This window comes from Carassius auratus, unplaced genomic scaffold (assembly GCF_003368295.1).
Source record: "Carassius auratus strain Wakin unplaced genomic scaffold, ASM336829v1 scaf_tig00216833, whole genome shotgun sequence".
Taxonomy (NCBI): Eukaryota; Metazoa; Chordata; class Actinopteri; order Cypriniformes; family Cyprinidae; genus Carassius; species Carassius auratus.
In genome coordinates, this window is record NW_020528756.1 from 35,307 (window position 1) to 56,162 (window position 20,856).

The 20,856-nt window shown below is 36.3% G+C and overlaps 1 pseudogene; it reads right to left on the reverse strand.

The window, feature by feature from the left end:
• LOC113099019 (arf-GAP with GTPase, ANK repeat and PH domain-containing protein 3-like) overlaps positions 1-20,856 on the reverse strand; it is an 86,917-nt pseudogene that overhangs the window by 21,301 nt on the left and 44,760 nt on the right.

The window sequence follows — 20,856 nt, forward strand, 5'->3', positions numbered from 1 at the left end:
CGAGAGGTGAAAAACAGACCATCATTTTCTGCAATTTGCTCAACATTCATTTCAAAACCATGATTACTTTGATATGTACAGGATGATGATTACACACGTGAGTATTATAGCCAATGAAGCTGCACGAGGCGAAAATAAGTTCACCGACTCGAACATTGCAGTTGTTCCACAGAAAAAAAGGCTGTTTATTAGTATTAAAATGCACAACATAACACCATTTATTGACGCCCACTGTAAATGATCATTAGCACATTACTGAGGTCTCACTTTTAGACAAATTATTATGAATTATCAAGGTCACAGGCCAACCCCAGTTTTTCTTTTTCTTTTTTGTAAACCTCTCCCCTACATTGTGAGATATATATTTGACAGGGTTAGCAAGGATATAATATAATAATTAATTATCGATATAGATACTGTATACTGTGTGTGCGCATGTGTAAGTGTGTGTGCATGTGTGTATGTATATATATATATATATATATATATATAGACACACACGCATACACACACTTACACTGCAGTGTTCGAGTCTGTGAACTTATTTTCGCCTCGTGCAGCTTTTTTTGCAGGGTTGGCTATACTATACTATAATTATATTATATTATATTATATTATAAATACAATTATATAATTACATTATACACATTATTTAGGTCTCAGTTTTAAATAATTTATCATGAATTATCAAGAAATGATTAAGTAATAATAAAATATAGAATAAAAAAAGAATATAAACTACAAATTAAATGTAAATTTTTTCTATTTTTTCTTTTTACATTTTTATTTATTTGGAACTTCATGAATATGAAACAAAAAGATAACATTATTAATAGAAAATGTACATTAAATGGTACATGGTAGAAAGTCTCTACCAGATGACATTTCTGCTATCACACCGCCCATCTCTAAATAAAACTCCACACATAACTGTAAATTTCGATGAAATGCTGAGCGTGGTTTTAAGGCAGCGGTTAATCTTGTGAATGTGAAGTATATAGATCTCCGTCTGCTCTCATCTCCGATCAATAATCTCCATATGATGACTCGAACGCATGCAGATGATTGTCAAAGACTCCCGTTCACTGCATGGCCTCGAGTGACCGGCAACAATCCAATTCGTTTGACACCCTCCTCAATTACCCGATTTATTCACGGGACTTGACTCCAGGCCAGAGATCAATACAGAGCCAGCAGCTTTGTGTCTAAATCAAGGACTAAAGGGTGAAGGTCTGTCGCCCCAGTTGATCTCTCTGCTTTGTTTACATTTCATGCTTCTTTTTGCTGGAAATTAACCACCGATGTATGACGGGATGCACAATTCATGTGGATAAATCTGTTGCACAAAGCTCTCTAGTAGTATTTTTTTCTTAATGTGGTCAAAATAAGGTTTAAATTTTAATTAAGTTTAATAAAGTTTACTTTTTAGTACCAAAAGCTTTTATTTCTATTTTTAATTTTAGTAAGTAGTGATCATGCAAACATCTTTCTTAAGTGCACATATTTCATATTTTAGTATTACAAAAGGGAATACATTTGGATAACATTTTGGATGCGGTGACAGTTTCTCTCCTGCTATTATGAAAAGCAATACAATTATCTTGCATTGCACTGTCCAACGATTACACACCTCTGCATCTGAACACAGACAATTATTCTGTTGACTGGCCATCTGATAAATTAGCCATTACAACAGGTAATTTCAATATGGAATTATTAAAAAACTGTTTCTGATGTCAGCAGCTTGAAACCACAGAGAATAAAGGACAATCGACATTCATTTTGTGCTTTAGTTGTTCGGTAATTGTTATTTCAGTAACATTTCTTCGAATAAAAAGGAGCTGCCTAATTAGAATCTGAATGCACTACAATGCTGTCTAGATAGGCTCGCTAGGTTTAGAAACATATTCTTTACCTCTGTACTCTCTATATACAGTGGTCAAAGTTCATAATTCACATCCAAATTAACAGCAGTTTATTTTAATAAAAATAAAATCATTTGACCATAAAAAAGAGAAAATGGACCATTAATTGTTGCATGTCAGGATTAATCCAAATGTTAGGCTTCAAATATGATATTATATTTACATTTAGGTTAAAGTTTTTCACTTAAAGCAATTAAAAGTATAAAATAAAATAAAATAAAATAATTATACATTTTTTTTTCATTTAATATTAAATTTAATAAAAAAATAATTATAATTTAATAAAATTGCAACAATTTTGCAACAAATTTGGAGGAAAAACATGTCAACAACTGTGTCAAAACTAATTAAAGGTTGAGTAATTGTCTTGAATAATTAGATCTAGAATCTAAACGACGATGAAGCTCAAAACTAAGAGTTTGAAATTGTTTAACATACTTTCATATGCATTATTTTATAAAACCGATGACTTTTCTCTTATTCTAAAATAAGGAAAATGTCTCAGACAGGTGACTTAAGTGATGGTCTCAGAAAATAAAAGTGGAAATGCACTGCATTAAAGGAAAAAACGAAAGCATTGTATCTACAAAAATTACCCAAAGACTCTGAGTTCTGTTGATATAAAATGTGCAATAACACCAGCTCCCAATCAGCCACTGGTGCTCAGAAATTAGCAGTAATGAGACGGAGCGGAGCAGGTTCTGCCCGAATACATCCAGTTAAAATCCAATCTGAGGGACTGGAGGCAAAGAGGGCAGAAACAACTTACCTTAATTAATACGCTACAATAAAAGAAAGATAACAACATCTAAAACCACAGTCTTTCTCTCCTCCTCTCCTCTTGGCTCTTGTGATCTTTCATTCATGTTTCTATTTACACTGCATTCACACTCAGACACACAATATAGAGTACACTACAATTTTAAAGGTTAAGGGTTGGTAAGAATAAAAAAAAATGTTTTTAAAGTCTTGTATTCTCACTGAGGCTTTATTTATTTGATAAAAAAAATACAGCAAAAACAGTAATATTGGGAAATATTTTTCATAATTTAAAACAACTGTTTTCTATTTTAAAGGGGTCATATGATGCGATTTCAATTTGTCATTTCTCTTTGGAGTGTTACAAGCTCTTGGTGCATGAAGAAGATCTGAAAAGTTTCAAAGACTAAAGTCTCAAATCCAAAGAGATATTCTTTATAAAAGTTAAAGAGTCAACCATGCCCTCCTAAAATGGCTCATACAACCCCCCCCCCATCTCTACATCACTATGTGGAAATATTTGCGTAATGCTACCCAAATGTTCATGCAAAAAAAGGCAGTGTGGTTTCAGTAACCGCAGTTAGTGTTGAAGCAATCATGTCAGGGAGATGCTGTGTGTTTCTTGGCAAAAGCAAAAGCACTTTACTTGGCCTTCCGAAAGTAGATGCATTTAGGAATCTTTAAGATTATTTGCAACAGAACAGCAACACATTTTACACAGGTAATTCCAGCTACTGGAAGTATGTTCTGTTATTAGTTTAAGTATTTACTATTGAATGTTCAAATGCGGAATTTTGAGCATTGCACGCACGTGTGTGTGTGTGTGTGTGAGAGAGAGAGAGAGAGACAGTCACATCACAGTGTAGTCAGCTGTCTTAACCGTCCGAGGCTTGTGTACTGCAAACTCATACGAGCTTCTATTTGTCACGTGACTCTGTTCCTCTTTCAGGCTTGAACTGATCATAAAACTAAGGACATTTTTAACTGTCTTTACATTTATTTTGAAAGAAGAAACTCGAGAATAATGGAAAAGGGTGTTACATTTCCAACGAGTGCTTGCAGTGTTCGGCCAATCACAATGCACTGGGTCAGTTGGCCAATCAGAGCAGACTGCGATTGTCGGAAGGAGGGACTTTGTAGAAAACAATGCATTTGAGAGAGGAGGGCCATAGAGAACATACAATAATGTGCAGTATTCGAAAAATAATGTGTTTTGAACATTAAAGCAAATTACACAAAATAATGATCTTTTAAAAAGCATCATATGAACCGTTTAATACATGTTCAAATGTAATTAATTCATGTGAGGCAAAGTTGCATTTTCAGCATAAATTTCTCCAGTGTCACATGATCCTTCAGAAATCATTTTGATATGCTAACTTTATGCTCAAGAAACATTTCTTCTTATTATCAGTGTTGAAAACAGCTTTCATCTTTTAATAAACAAAAATGACTTTAATGTCACTGTAGATCAATTTAATGCATTCTTGCTTAAAAACAGTATTAATTTCTGGGACTTGACTGCATTCATCAGGAATGAAACATTTTTTTTTTTCTTTTGAAAAATATGTACTGATAAATCATGCACAATAAGGCCATTAACATTTATTGAAACACTAACTAGGGTCAATTTTGGTCTTTTATTTGAGATACGTTCCAGCAACCTGAACACCCAAAAACAAACAAACAAAAAAATTCATAGCAAATTAGCCCAGAAAGCAAGAATGAAAAAGAGGAAAAAGAATTGTGCATCCCATCTAAAGGAGGCTGATGCTTCTAGTCCAAACGCCCTCTGGGTCAGACGCCTGCTCCAGTACCACATCTGGACCTGCCAGTGTGACCCGATTGCTATTCTGTCAGAGCACACGGCCACGCAACCACAGATCCATCACATCAGAGCCGCACGAAGCCGCGAGGGGTTGAAGTCAAGGTGTGTGTGCATGTGTGTTGCTTTACAAACTCCATAGGTTGACAATCTTGAACTAGTACACTAAACAGGTCTGGGCCTATAGAGATGCTAGCTGGTGTCTGAGAATTAACGGGCAGCTGGGAGGAACCAGACCTGCCTGTGCCATCTGTAAATGTCAGCGGCAGCGTTTGCTCATTTTACACATCATTAAAGGCAATATTCCTAACCTGTATTAGAGCAATCAGCACGCGCCCATTACTGACACGGGCCTGGGGGGATACGGGCCAAACACTGAGGAGGCGAGAACGCACTCACCGTCTCCATCACACACACACACACACACACACACACACACACACAGTGTAAACAATAACACCCCTTATACACACAGCACTTCAGACAATGAACTGAAGGTAAATGCAGACATAAACACACCCCAAGAATGATCTGATGCATGTGAATGTACAAATATATACAGTACATGCAGTCGCATTTATCTTCTTTACAAGGTCTAGCAGAGGCAAAGTGCTTCAGAGAACCAACGCATTCAGTCCAAAAACACATGAAGCTTCATTGGCTGCCGGCTGTCTGGAAGCTGGGCAAGTGTATTTATCAGCCTGGAGGATCAAAACAGGTAATGCCACCTGGACATCATTATATCAGTATAAAACCTATTTAAAAGTAAGAAAAAAAAAAAAAAGAAAAAAAAGGATAGGACAAAATACTGATTAAATGATTGGAAGATCGTATTGCTTATTTTATATACTGATTATTGATATGTTCAAATGTCTGATTATCGATATGCAGAGCCAATAATAGATTATATTATATAGATGATATATACACAAATATTTTCTGCCATAATAATAACTAAATGACCATTAAGACTAATCAAAATAGTAGATTAAATATTTAATATTTAAATACATTAAATACATACAAAATGTCAACATATTTAAAACAAATAATATTAATATAATAATAAATGAGATTTTGTCATTCATATTTTAAAAAATATTTAAAATTGTGCTGAAATATGTACATACCAAAAACAAGAATGATTAGATTAAATATATAAAAAAACATAAAAATCTAATAATAATTATGTGTATATATATATATATATATATATATATATATATATATATATATATATATATATATATATATATTTATTTATTTATTTTTATTTTTTACTATTAATAATAACAATATTTAGTTTTTACATATTAGCTTTAAATATTTAAACATGAATAATTTAATATTTTAATTACAATTTAATAGTGGTAATAGCTGGTACTAATACTGCAGTAGTAGTTATATATTTAATATTTTACAACTCTTACTAGTAATAATACCTATTCTTTTTATATTTAAATGTAATTATTATTACATTTAATGTGTTTAAATATGTTATTTAAAAACTTGAAAAAAATTACTTCAAAAAGTACATAATTTGTGATCCAAATTTTGAAAACACAGTCTAATTTAATGTTATACTTTATTTTTCTTTGCTATAAAGTATGCAATGAGAATGCAGCCTTATTTGTTAACTACATATAAAAAATAAATAGATTTATAGAAATTGCATGTTTCCTATAGAAGACTACAGAAAGCCCAGATTAATCAAGCTCCAGAATGGCTTTCCTGTACAGGAGCGAAGATAAAGGTATGGTCACAAAGGCATTAAAGCATCAGGAAAACTGGATTGACCTTTCAACACCTGAGATGTTCATGATACCGGAGATGCTCCACTGAAGCTGTTCAAATGAAGACGCTCTGCATGTTTGACTCAAACTCAGGGTCGAAACAGTCCAATGGTCCAGGCCTGCTTGAATCAAAAGCATCAGCACTGAAATCAACTGATTCACTAAAATGAATAAGACTTCATTTAGTTGTCTAAGCGTGTCTTAATAGTGAAACCATCAGCTGCCCGAGACTATTTCTCCCGGACACTTCCAGAGACGTTCGCTCATAAAGCGAAGCACAAAAAAGTTGCCTCACCTTCTTCGAGAGCGACAGCACATTTGATTTATGATGCTTCACAACAGCTAAAATTCGATTTCTGCCAGCGTTCGCCGCTTCTGATTGCCCTGTAAATGAGATAAACTGATAGCAATTTATTCAAGGATCCAAGCGCCCCCCTCCCACCTCTCCCACTCCTCTGCCTTCAGCAGATACCACTTGCTCCATGTGAGTGATTCTCATACTTAAGCAATATGTCTGTATTCTGCATGCACTCAATAGAACAGACAAGCACGCACTAATAGAACCTTTCAAGCTGTACAGGGGCAAAAACGACGACGTTCATGATGGAAATTGCATCCGCACACATATTCAGCCACTGTTATTCTGCCAGATGACCAAGCAAAGCTTAAGAAAATCAGATGTTAGACCTCATACTCTTGAGGAACTGTCTGCGTAATGAGACAGAACGAGCATTAAGAACGTCTTTAACTCCTGCTGCAATGGGAAATGACCACGTTTGCGATCCCTTGAGCTTTTAATGTCATCCATACACATTTAAAACGAATAAAACAGTCACAATAGTGGCGCTGGATCATTTGAGGCGATTTTAGCTCATGTAAAAACACAATTAAACTTGATCCTGGTCGCATTTAAATAGTGGAAACGGATGAAAATTAAACAAAAATCCTTCTTCAGACGCTAAATGTTGACAGAACTGAAGTCTTTAGTGCTTGATTGTGGTCTTTCTGTGTGACTTCAAAGATGCACATAGGCTAAATGTGGATTTATTAAATAGTTTTCCCAAAAAAAACAACAACAATGATTTTATTAGGAAGCGCCTGTGTCATCATCATTGATGGACGGTGTCCATCTAGTTGATGGATTTTGCCCATTGGCAACAAAACAGCCTGAGGGAAGCGCTTTTGTTTCCTCAATAACAACCAATTAGGAGACTGTATTTGTCATTGGGATGGGCAATAAAACCCAAGTGGCACCGTCTTCATGACACATCATCTCTGTTGTACGTGGCACAAAACAATGGATCACTAAATGAAGATTTCTAATTCAGAAAAGGATTTAATTATTTTGTTAGCCACAGGCCAATTAGATTTTTTTGTATGAGAGCATTTTGTACCTAAAACAAGCCTACAAATGCTAAAACTGTAACTTATTTCCAATAAACTACTGGTATTTGTGTTATTTTGTTATCAATGGTTCAGTGAGATATAAATGATACAGTAAATTCAAATGTTTGGTACAAATGATACAAACTTGTACAGTTGTATCCCTTTACCTTCATTCCCTGCAGAAAGGCCGTCTGGTTTGGTGATGCCTGTGCTTTTTTTCCGTCTGTGTTTCTTGCGGTTGGCATGAGGTGATGGTGGAGGCTCAAGTTTGGGACTGGTGGCGCTGCTCATGCCAGGGGTGGAGCTGAGAGAATCTGACATCCCATTGGCTGGAGGAAAGAAAACAGACATGAAGTTCAACCAAAGATGAAAAAAAACTAAAATCCTAATAAAAACTTGCATTAACAGGGGAATATCGATCTGTCTGCTAACACCCCAGAAACAAATAATGCACGTATCTGATTAATATCAGTGTAGATGCGATCAGACGAAACTACTCTCAGCTAGCGCATCTTTTCGGAGTAACTAGCAGCATTGTCACCTGACCTGAATACTGCATGCTGATTCGCTAAAATGGACTTATTGGTTTCTGTTGTAAAACGTGAACTCGCGATGACTTGACAGCAAACAATACCGACTTTTGTGACAAACCGTGTTTAGGGTTCATACTATATGTGGAAAATCACACATGGCAGTCTTTTTTTTTATAATTTTTTTTTTGTGTGCAAATTAACTCTTCATATACACACAACAATAAAATAAAAACCAACAACTTTTTGCTTCCTAGCACAACTGATGAACAGTAACCCTTCTTACCCACTTCCACCAGATTTCACAGTACAAGTGAAGATCCACAAGCACAGAGAAAAACAAGAGCTGGACCACGCCTCCGTTTCACCTCTATTAGCTTGACGAGAAGGGGACGCGCACGTGAGTAACAAATGATGATTTGCTGTTGCCCGAGGACCAGCGCTGTAATGGGTGATGCCACATGAGCATCCGAGAGGTTGTGTTGGGCGTAAGGTACAGATGCGATATTAACCTGCCGTGTTTTTCTGTGACGCGATAAGAAAAGGGGGTGCCAGTGGGGAAGCCACGGCCATCTTTCTAAACCTCATGACACTTCCACATCATTTTTGGGTGCCCTCGGGACACTATTACCCACAACCCCCCGACCAGCCCAGGGGCAGAGGGGCCCAACAAAGTGGACCCCATATTGTTAGCGGCCCTCAGAAACACACTCGCACACACAGTGTGTCAGATGCGGGCAGTCTCCTCCATTGTCTTGGCATCAAAAGCTCATTGCAGTGTTGCGAACTCCATTCATCTCTACAGGCCTGGGGTGTATAAGAGTGTGCGTGTGCAGATGTGTGTGTGTGTGGGTCTGGAAGTGTCTGAAACCCGCGGAGCTAAATAACGCATATTCTAATGGCACCAACAACCATTAGCCTGTGTAGAACATTAGGCGTAATTTGGGGGTTTACCTTGAGGGATCGCTGGGCTTGCATGCTCTTTAAAGAGAGAGAGAGATGGAGGCAGCGCAGGGGGTACAGGACAATAAACTACAGCCACCCGACCCGCCGTAGGCTCAGATGACTTTAGCATCTAGCTAATGCTAACTTTAACACTTCGGTTTCCCTGTGACAGTTCCATACAGTGACCGTTTCTTTCATATGGTAAACCGACGCAATTTGTTGTTTTATTGATAAGACGCGTTTAATAATTATGATTGAGGCGTTTAATAAGAACAGCTTGATAATGAATAAATTATGAAGCGGAGGATTACTCAAATGCACTGTGGGATTTGAGCTTAATTACACATGGCAAGAGACAAATTAGAGGGTTTAACAATTAGCCTCGTTACACAATTACGATAATTCTCAATCAATATTGTTGCTTTATCTTTATCAAAGACGTGCAAGAAAGATTCGTCCTAATGATAATGTTACTGTGGTATGTAGGTAATGTACATGTAAATGTATAAACGTTTTTATAAATTAATTTCTTTAATCATATGTCAAGATCATGGGCTTAAATTTATACATTCATATTTTAATTCATAAAGCACTTTTCACAACTGTAATCACTTTTCACTTTAAATAGATAATTGTAAATTAATAAGTAGTGAATTTTGAATACATATAGCTACATATTTGTGCAAAATAAACAAACACATGAATTCTACATATAAATTATATTATTACATTTACTTAAAAAATATATCAAAATAAATAAATAAAAATTATTTGTCTTTGACACTAAATAAAAAAAAAATATTATGCAGTTTTATTAAATTAATCAAAGATATAACCAACAATAATTTTGTATTTTAATATTTAAATATTATTTATTAACAGTATTTAAATAAATTAAAATGTACTATCATCGGAAATTATTATATAAGTGTAAATGCACTTCAGTATAATCTGTAAATTTAGACTTCCTGTTTCTGTCAGTAATACAAAAAAAAAAAAAAAACCCTCAGTGGTGCTCATAAGAGGTAGAACAAAACCCTCACTTAAGGCCTCTTTCTTTTCCCAAGATCACTGTGTTTACCATGAGTGCCGTTTAGGCACTACAAAGCAGATATAGTGATATGAGCTCGCTGGAAACACGGCAGGTTGGCAGTTGATGCTTCATCACTGACTCTGTGTTCACCATTGATATTCATGACTTTAAGAGTCTGCTCTCCCTCCCGCGTATGAATGGCGGAGCGGCGCTCCCAGCTGCCACACACGTTGTGGCAGGGACGCAAACGTCTGTTTCAATTTCTACACTCCTCTTCCCAACAGCCCCCCTGGGACCAATCATTAGCTACAGCAGACAGCTGGGGGTAGAGGGCTTCTGAGAATACTGTTCACACACTACACACATGCAGAAGCTTTCGCACATACAAGCACACAAACACACACACACACACACACAGTCTCAGTGAAGAGTGCCCATCTCCGGCTGTGACAGCAGGGGCATTGTGTGTGTAGGCTGAGGTTAACAGTGAAGGGCTGCCCTTGTCAGATCAACCATCTGAACCTCTGTTTACAGAGTCATGATTAAACTAAAAAGTACCCTGGTACAGCAATAGATGGTTACAAATGACATCATGCTTTTTTAGTTAATCCATGTTCACACCAAGAATAACAACTATAAAGATAACAATATTAGCGTTCACACCAGGGCCAATATCGTCTGTTTATTCTTAGCGCATGCTTATCTGCCGCTTTAAATTCTCAAGCTTGTTATAGCAGGATGGACTCTGATTGGGCATCAATGATCGTATCTTCATCAGCTGGAAAAAAACATTCTGAAAATTCTGTGCCTTTATCGTTATAGCTGTGGTGTGGACTTCTTTGATATTGAGAACAATTTTTAAAACGATATCTTTATTGTTATCTTTATAGTTATCATCCTTGATGTGAACAGGCCTTCATACTATGGTACTGAATTACACTGATTATTATGGTGCATTGATAATTTTCATTTTAATTCATTATTTTATCATAAAAAGTAACCACTGTGATCTTTTGATTTGACTGCCCTGCATCTTTGACAATTTGTACATTTTGTTTCCACCTTTTCTAGAAATTTTATCGTGCCATAATATTGTTCCCTTTTTGGACCGGATGTTTATTAAAGTGTTTTCTTTATCAGAATACTTAGGAACACTTATTTAATAGACATGGTACCATAATAATTTTTTTAAGACTAAAATAATTATGTATACAAGGGGTGCTCTGATTGATTGGCTACCAATCATTATCGGCCGATAATCCGATAATATAAAATGATCGTCTCACGTTCCACACATGGACTGCATACGCACTGCAAACGGAGTATGTGTGAACCTGGTGTAACAGCTCATGAAAATTAGGTTTGTGCTGTGTGTAAGCTATTGTGCAACATTTGCATGAACAAAATGCAGTGCATGAACAAATATTTAGGTGAGAAATATATATATATATATTTGAAAAAGTAAAAGAAATCAACACGTCCTGTTTGGCAGTGACAGCTCTTAAAGTACTAGCAGCCAAAAAACCTAATAGCCCAGCTGTTGTGATATCTGTTGATCAAAGACCATAGAAAAAAAAAGGAAATCAATAACTTTTGAAGCTTTAAAGATTCATCTATATTTAATCTAGACTTGTTGTTATTTTTAAAGTCTTATAAATGTTAAAATTGATAGCTCTCATTTATTTTGTAATGTTGATCGGCTAAAACCAATGGTTCAAATCTATTGAAAATCTATAATTGTTAATCTATTTCATACAGACATCAGTAGTATTGGTATCATTGATACTTGCCTTCAGTCATAAAAAGATGCCACCCAATACATTTTTAAAAATACAATATCTTTATGTTTTTTCTACATTAATTTGAAGATTTAATGTAAATTGCAATATAAAAGTATATTTAAAAAATAATAGTTAGGCATGATTAATAGCGAATAATTGTAGAAAAAATGTGTGATTAAGCAAATTATTTTAAATAAATAAATGAATCTTCTGCAATGTTGCTACATGTAAATGTATTTTACCTGGAAAACAAGCCAAAAAAAGTTTATCTAAAAACTTAAGAAGTCTGAGGTGAGGTAAATTGAAGTGTGTAAGGGACCTGAATACATTTACAGCCTAATCTCAGTTTAGCTGGAGCCACTCTTCAGGCAGCAGGAAATAAGGTGGTCATCTAACCTGCGATTACCGAGTGTTAGCGTCCCTGTGGGAAATGCCACTTTACACTGTGGATCTGGAGACGAGGGCTGTGGGTGAGCCATGGAAGATTGGAGGGTGTGAACAAAGAACATTAACTCATTTCTTAATAGCTCTCAAAAAATTTTCTTCCAGCATACGTGAGGAGAAACTTCGATTTCTTGCAGTCGCTAATTTGAGAGCTAGCGGTGCGGACGGTAATTTTGCGAGGAAGACGATGACGCCCCCCCTCCCTCCACTCCTAGCCCTTGACACGGCAGCCGTGTGAGCAGCCCCCGTCTGTAATCAATGCCAATGGCTGCAATTAATGCTGAGAAAAGTGTGCAGAACACAATCACTACTTCCTTCTTATTATTGTCAATTAGAAAGCGCTAATCAAGGCATGGGCAGCACACGTCGCTGCTCTCTCCAAACGAAATGTCAAACTTCATTACAGCCGAGAGCAGGAATCAAACTCCCTGCGCTCGCTGCCTCCTCCAGCTCCGCGGGGGAGACGTCTTCTCCGCCTCTAACCACAGCAGATTTCAGATTAGCACCACACCGCTAGACTAGCTCAGATGCTGCACGCTAATCTACAGGCTAACTGAATCAAGCCTTAAAGCAGTTCATCACACTTTATTGTGATAATTCCAATAATATGACGATCCAATGCATAAAATGATAAGGGGGGAAAAGTCTAGAAAACTGCAATAAATGTGTACATAAGCATTCTATCCATAAAATGATCAACAGAGCAAGAAAACCACCTTAGCAATTGCTTAGCAACATACTAACAACAAATCAGAATATATGTGAATATGAAGATTCTATGCATACAATGATCAACACATAAGAAATCTACCTAGCAACCACCCGGAACACCCTAGCAACCATCCAGAAGACCCTAGCAACTACATAGCAATATATTAACTACTAATAAGAACAAATTCACAAATAAAGACAGCCGAGCAAGAAAAATACCTTGTAACCACCAAAACACCCTTGCTATTGCATAGCAATATGCTAGCAACCAACTAGAACAAATGTGTAGACAGCTACCTAGCAACCACCTACAATGCCTTAGCAACACCTTACCAACCACCCAGAACACCCTATCAACTGTAGAGCAACATACTATCAACCAACATAAACATATGCAGAATTTAGGATTTTATGCCTACATTGATCGATGGAGTAAGGCAACTATCTAGCAACATCCCATAACACCTTAGCAACACCTTAGCAACACCCAAGCAACCACTGAGAACACTCTAGCCACTGCATAGAAACATGACAGAAACCAATTAGAACAAATCCGGGAAGGCAGATTATATGCATAGAATGGCAACAGAGTGAGAAATCTACCTAGCAACCACAAGAACACCCTAGCAACACCCTGGTAACCACCCAGAATGCCCTAGCCTAGCAAATGCATAGCAAAATGCTAGAAACCAATCAGAACAAATGTGGAATGCATTAACCAATCAACAGAGTATGAAAACTACCTAGCAACCACCAGAACACTTTAGTAACAACCTGGTAACCACATTGAACACCCTAGCAACTGCATTTTCAGAAAATCTAAAGACAAAGTTCCTTTATAAAACTGTACAAAAAAGCACTAGTGAAGTATACAAGATAATTAAGAGATGTTTGATACATGCTGAAAATACAATTACAAAACACACACACTGCAGACACTCTCTAGCATGTGCAGCACATATATAACTAAGAGCAGAGTGCAGATTTAATCAGAAAGATCAGTATTCAGAGGCTGTAGCTTAGAGAGAGAACAACACTCCCATTATATGGAAATAGTTACTGTTTGAGAAGATTATCAATCTACCGCTGCTCATCTCAACAGTCCTGATCTGCTGGTTGACCTTCAACCCTTGACAAGGATAATGGCATGACTGGGGCTTGCTTAAGATCTGTTTAACACCTAAATAGGCATCAAAGGTAAATTTGTGTAAAACATTCCTGATGATACGGAGTTGCAGATACATGTAATTCTAGCATGACTTTCTGTTTCCTATGGGACACGAAATATAATTTTTTTCCATGCAATGAAAGTCAATGAGGTGTAATGTTTTGTATTGTATAGATAAAACATTTTGTATCATTTTGGTTCTTTTTTTTTTTTTTACAATACAGCTCAAAATTTTGGGGCCAGTAAGATAAGACAAAAATATGAAGCAACATTGATAATGGTCAGAAATGTTTCTCAAGCAGCAAATCAGCATATTAAAAGTTTTTTTTTTTTTTTGAAGGATCATGTGACGCTGAAGACTGAAGTGTAAATTCAACTTTGCATCACAGGAATAAATTAAATTTAACTTTATTAAAATAGAAAAGAGTACTTTTAAATTCTAGTAATATTTTACCAATTATAAATTGCAATTAACTGAATTTCTAATCAAATAAATGCAGCTGTATTTAGTGAAATGTAATTCATCAATTACATTTTGTATACTGTAAATTAAAATTTTCCTGATTCTGACTGTAGCATTTAAATAGATTTCTAATTCTTTATTTTTTGTGTGCATTTTAATTTTAATTTATTTCGACAAAACAGCATAAAGTCAGAAATGTGTTGTTTATTTGCAAGAGTATGAACATAATTACTGGCTGATCAGTATCTGACATTAAAATAAGCAGTTAAATATCGGTGCAACATACTCACTGGTCAACTAATCAGTTGTTGAACAACTAGTTCATCATGCATATCTAACCATACCCCACCGCACATCACATGAACGCAAGAACAATGACAAAACAGAAGAGAAAACCTGCACCTAACAAATTAGGTTTTCTCTTGGTGTGCACTTTCCCAAGATCTCCAATATAAAACGCTATTATCTCCATTATGACCTGTAAAGCTATAATACTCTCAGTAAACGCAAGAACCGAGAGGCTGATGGGTAACAGGTCATAGAGAAAATGCATCCACCAAATCCTGATACAGCTAAAAGTCTGAGGACGTGTGCTTGTGTGTGACAATAACTATTTTACACCAGGGCCTAATGAAGTGCTTTGTCACACACACACACACACACACACGCAGCTCATTCCGCGGCTATGGCCGCTTTGAGTAATTCTGCTTTAGGATGTGGAGCTGATGGGTGTAGACGGGGGGCCGATGGCGGAGCGGGGCTGAAATTGATTGTTCGACAAGCGGAGACGAGCAGAGAAGGGCGAGTGTTGCGCGGCATCGTGTTCTGTCCGCGACACCACGGGGCCACACGGCGGGGCCTCCATTTTGCTCATAAAGAGCGCTCTTTAAACTAGCGGGGCCCCTGGGACCCTAACAGAAGGAGGGGGGGAGGAGAGAAAGAGAGAGAGAGGGCGAGAGACAAAAACGGAGACGGCGATAGCGCGAGGGCGGGGGGGAGAAACAGAGCAGCAGCTAATGAGAACGACGAGTGCGCAAACATGCATGGAAATGACTGTTATTCTGTTGATGTGCATTTAAGTGCTTTTTTACTGCCAGCCGACAAAGAGAGGGAAATAACCAGTGATGAATGTTGTTCCCGTAAAGCATTCATTTTCCAACGCGGGAGGGGAAAAAAATAAGTAGTGAAGACGGGGGGAAGAATGTGCAGCGTTGTTACGCCCGGCAAATATATTATTTGACTTCACTCAAGTGCACTGACAGGATGGAGAGAAAGAGAGAGAGAAAGAGAGAGGGAAGGATAGGCGAAATGGAGAGACTATTTGCAGTTGGTGGTGGGACCAGAGTTGCCATTAAAAAGCTGCAATTACCAAATGATCCTGATTAGCGATTGGCTTGTTAACAGCAAAACCACTGATACAAGTAATGAACAAAAGTGCCATAGTTTCTACAGTTACTACTACTAATAGACTACTATCTTTAACTTATTAAAACCTTCAGTTTGTCGCAAACAAAGAGCAGTTGCTGAAATATTCTGACTTGGTTAAAGTTGCAATGAAATCTGGATCTTTTATTCCTTATTGTGTTTATGTTTATTTCATATAAGTTCATCTATTTCTAATTATTGGGAAGCAAAAATAATGTAGGGTGGGCCTTGGCTCTATGCATCAGTTGTTGATTTGATTTTTGAGATGTGCATGTTGCATTCAAAAATAGAGGAAGCTGAATGAAAGCTTGCTGGGGTGGATTTTGTTCACAATTAACTTTTTTTTATGAACTGCGATGATGCATTTCCAGTTATCACCATGGTTAATATAGCAGTTTTTGTATTTTAATTTATTTTTAAGATGTAACGTAAACTTTTTAATGTTTTGGAATATCTTTACATCTCACTTTGGCTGAATTTGATTTGATCTTTTTTGTTTTATGCAGTAAAAATTTTGAAATATTATTGGAATTTAAAATAAGTGTTCTCTATCTGAATATATTTTACAATTTAATTTAATCCTGTGATGTAAAGCAGAATTTTCAGCATCATGACTCCAGTCTTCAGTGTCACATGATCCTTCAGGAGTCATTCTAATATTCTCATTTGCTGCTCAAGAAACATTCATTATTATTAATGTTGAAAAACAAAGCTTTCAAACTTTTGACCTGAACTGTACATTTATAACACGTTACTTGTTTTATTATCTTAGCATTAAATTGCAGAAACCTTGTGTCTTTTTTTAATACAACAGCTGAGAAAGTGATGGCAAAATTGACATTTTTCTCTTTTCTGGCCAACATAATCTCTTAATATGTTTTTACTCTTTTGGAAAGTCGTAAAACAACGTAGAAAATCATGGATAGTTTTCAGTTCACTGCTACGTTGAAGTTTTAGTATGACTAAATACTAAAAACTAACATCTTTGGCCAATTACCATTGTGCATTATACAGAAATAATATGCTGAAAATCATGTATTGATGCATTCACTACTTTGGTACAACTGGTACATTATCCCGCCATCAATGACCCTGAAGTACGACCTAATATCTGCTGTAAATATCAAAGCAATGTGAAAAACAACTGTCAGGTTGAATTTTAAACATATCATAAATTAAAAGTTAATAAGACTGATCTGAGAAAGAATTTAAAAGGGAAGAGTCTGTAGAGAAGTAAAGCAGACGTTTCTTGGCTTGTCCTCTGACCTGCTGTGGTGCTGATGACAGCCTCACTCCACTGTTCAGCGCTGGACACAGAGAACGAGCGCTGGTGCATCCCCTCTTTACTAGTTCCCAAAGCCACGCCAGCCGCCGAGCCTCCAGACTGCAGGGAACTGCTGCTGTTAGAGTGAGGAGTGCCTGCAGGATGAGAAGAGAGAGAGAGAGAGAGAGATGCTCAAATCACATTTCACACACCTTTGTGTGCATATCAGTGCCTTAAGTGTTTATTGTAGCACATATTAGCACCAAAAGTACATATGGTACACTCATAAAAAAGGTTCAAAAACTGTCACTGGAGCAGCACCCTTTGAAAAGATACAAATATGTCATTTTTATGGTACCAATATGCATAATAAGTGCCTTATTAAAATACTTTTTGAAAAGGAACTATGTCCTAGTGACAGCTTTTGTACCTTTTTTTTCTGGGAGTGTAGTACCTTAAAGATATATACTAGTACTTAAAGTGTATGAAGTAGTACCTACAGTAAATTATATTGATATTTGATAGCCTGAATGCTAAATGCATAAATAAATTTAAATAGTACATATTAGCACCTTTTGAAAGAGTTCTGCCCCACTGACAGCTTTTGTACTTTTTTTCTTTTTCTCTTCTGAGCGTGCATAGCATGTTGGAGGCATGGCCCAACAGTTTCCACATGTAGTCCACCCTTTCACACTAATATCTTTATCAATAAAAGTGGCCAAAAAAGGCTAAAAACAATCATGTATCATGATCTTCCAATGCATACAAATATTTCTGTAGCTCAAACATTAGAGAACAGCGCTAGCAACGCCAAGATCATGGGTTCGATTGACAAGGAATGCATGAACTGATAAAATGTATACCTTGAATACAATGCAAGCTACTTTGAGATAAATGCATCTGATAATTATAAATGTATACTGTAGTACTAAATGACAACCATTTTCATTCACCATGGTATTTACATTACAGTATAAAGAATTATTGTCGTTTATAATTAGCTAATTAATTTAAAGGCATAGTTCAAAGTTGAGGGTAGCCATTTTTTTTCATGCTTTGGAAGTCAATGGGTACCGTGAGTGTTTGGTCACCAAAATGTCTTATTTTGTGTTCAGGAGAAAAAAAGAAACTCTTACACGTTCGGAACAAAATCAAGGGATGCAAATGAAAGAATGATCTATCCCTTTAACAAAAAATCCACCAGTTTCTGGCAAAAAATAAATAAATAAATAAAATACTTTATATCAAGAGTCAAAATTACCAAAGTATGTGTAAAAAAAAAAAATCCATAGCAAAACTATGTTTCAGTTATTAATAATACCTGATGGCAATCAACAAACAATCTCAGAACCACTGCTTTCCTATATACAAGATGAGAACCATAAAGTATCAACCATATTTAGGACTAAAGAAGTTACAGTAAAGATTCTGGGAGTATATATTCTGTATCTGATCTCTCTGTGCTACATGAGCAGTCAGTGTCTCACCCTGTCTCCCTCCCTCTGCGTTTCTGCCACTAATTAGCCCTTAATTAACAAGATACACTCGGAACGGTAATTAGCTCTCCCCCACTCTCCGCCTGACACATCCATCTCTCCCGGCGGCAGCGGCTGTGCTGACGGCCCTCCCTGGCTTCAATCAGCGGATTCACCAGCCCGGCTGTGTCGCATGGGGTCCTTTCCTCCTGTTCCCGAAAAACAGGCGCCCTGCTTGATAGAGACGACGGATCATATTTAAATCTCGACATTTCAGGCTCAAGGTCAGGTTCGGATGGATACCTATAGAATGATTTTTTTTCCTGCCTGTTACTTCCTTAAGATCTTACATTGTTTGCGCTCGGCTCATTTTCAAATTGGTTAGCCTATTCTTACAAAAATCTTAGCACATTACTAAGATTAAATTGTCTAATGTGCTGTTTATATGCTTCGGTAGTTCCCGAGGCTTTAAAGACACAGTAGATATATAACTTCGTCTATGCATCAGAACGATGTCTTGACGTTATCCGCATCACGAAATCCACTTAAAAGTTTTACCCACATGCACGTCAACAAAAAACTTGAAAAGCACACAGAAAACATTGATATTTTATTTACTAGGCTCTAATGCATTTCACAGTGGGACTAAACTTTTCTCTGTTGTTTTTCGCTTTATGCAATTTTGCCTTTTTCCCCCGACACGTTTCCTTCGCTCCCCTCCCTCCGCAGCGCTGATTTGGAGCATGCTAATTTAGCAAGTACTCCACAGCGTGAGCTTGAAGCTCTATCGCTCTCTCCCTGCAAGAGACGCCCTTCCCCTATGGGGACCGCAAGATTAATATTCTCGCACCCAACAAGATAATTACTGATACTAATTAGACATGATTATGTGAATTTGATACACTTATTACTCTCGCTAATGGTTAGGACGCATTAGGCTAACAAGAGTCTGTTCTTCGCAGTTTACTTTGGCGCCTGGCAAAAAAGCGCCTTGACACAATCAGTAGTAATTCGTGAGTAATTGAAAGAATAGAGGGTTACTCTTATATTTGTCTGTTCGGAGACATGTAATCACACCAGTATTGTTGAAGACAAGATTTTATTAATATCTGTCACAATATTAGCCCTGACTAGATCCCTCAACAATGAATCAAATAAGACGCCGCTATTACTCGGATCAATGCCGTACGATATTGGCATCCAGCAGAAGTAGTAATTAATGTTTTGGAGCAAATTGCTTATGAACTATGTGTTCATAAACTCATTGGAGTATCAATGATGTTCCTTTAATGCCCATAAAAACCTGCAGCAATGTACTTAAATGTGTTATAACCCATTAACTGTTGATGAAGACACTGCAGACTGAAATATAGATATGTAATCTAAAAATAAAACAGAAATGGTTAATGTTTTTTAAGTGCATTTACTTTACTGACTATATTTTATATACTTATAATATATAATATATATAAAGAAATAATATACATTCAGCAATATGCTTAAACATGAAATAAAATCAAACACTATATATATAACAAATTAATATCATATACAACAAAAATGCTTAAATTAGCCTAAAATTTACATTTTTAAATATATGTTATCTGCTTAAATTAGAATATTATATAATATTTTACACACACGCACACACACACACATATATATTTATATATTTATAACTAGTTGCAATATAACAATACATATAATAATATAACTCATGCAAACAGACTGATACACAGTCATCTGAAGTCTATTGGCCATTAAGCCAGAAAATCTTTGTCATGTTTGATGAAAAGTAATTCCGATCTAAGTCGGAAAATGTCTCAAAATCGTCTAAACGAAACGACAGTAAAATATTTCCTTCTTCCAAAACAACTCCTTAAGGACATAATGTCACACTCTTGTTATTTATGATTTTATTTTGTTCTC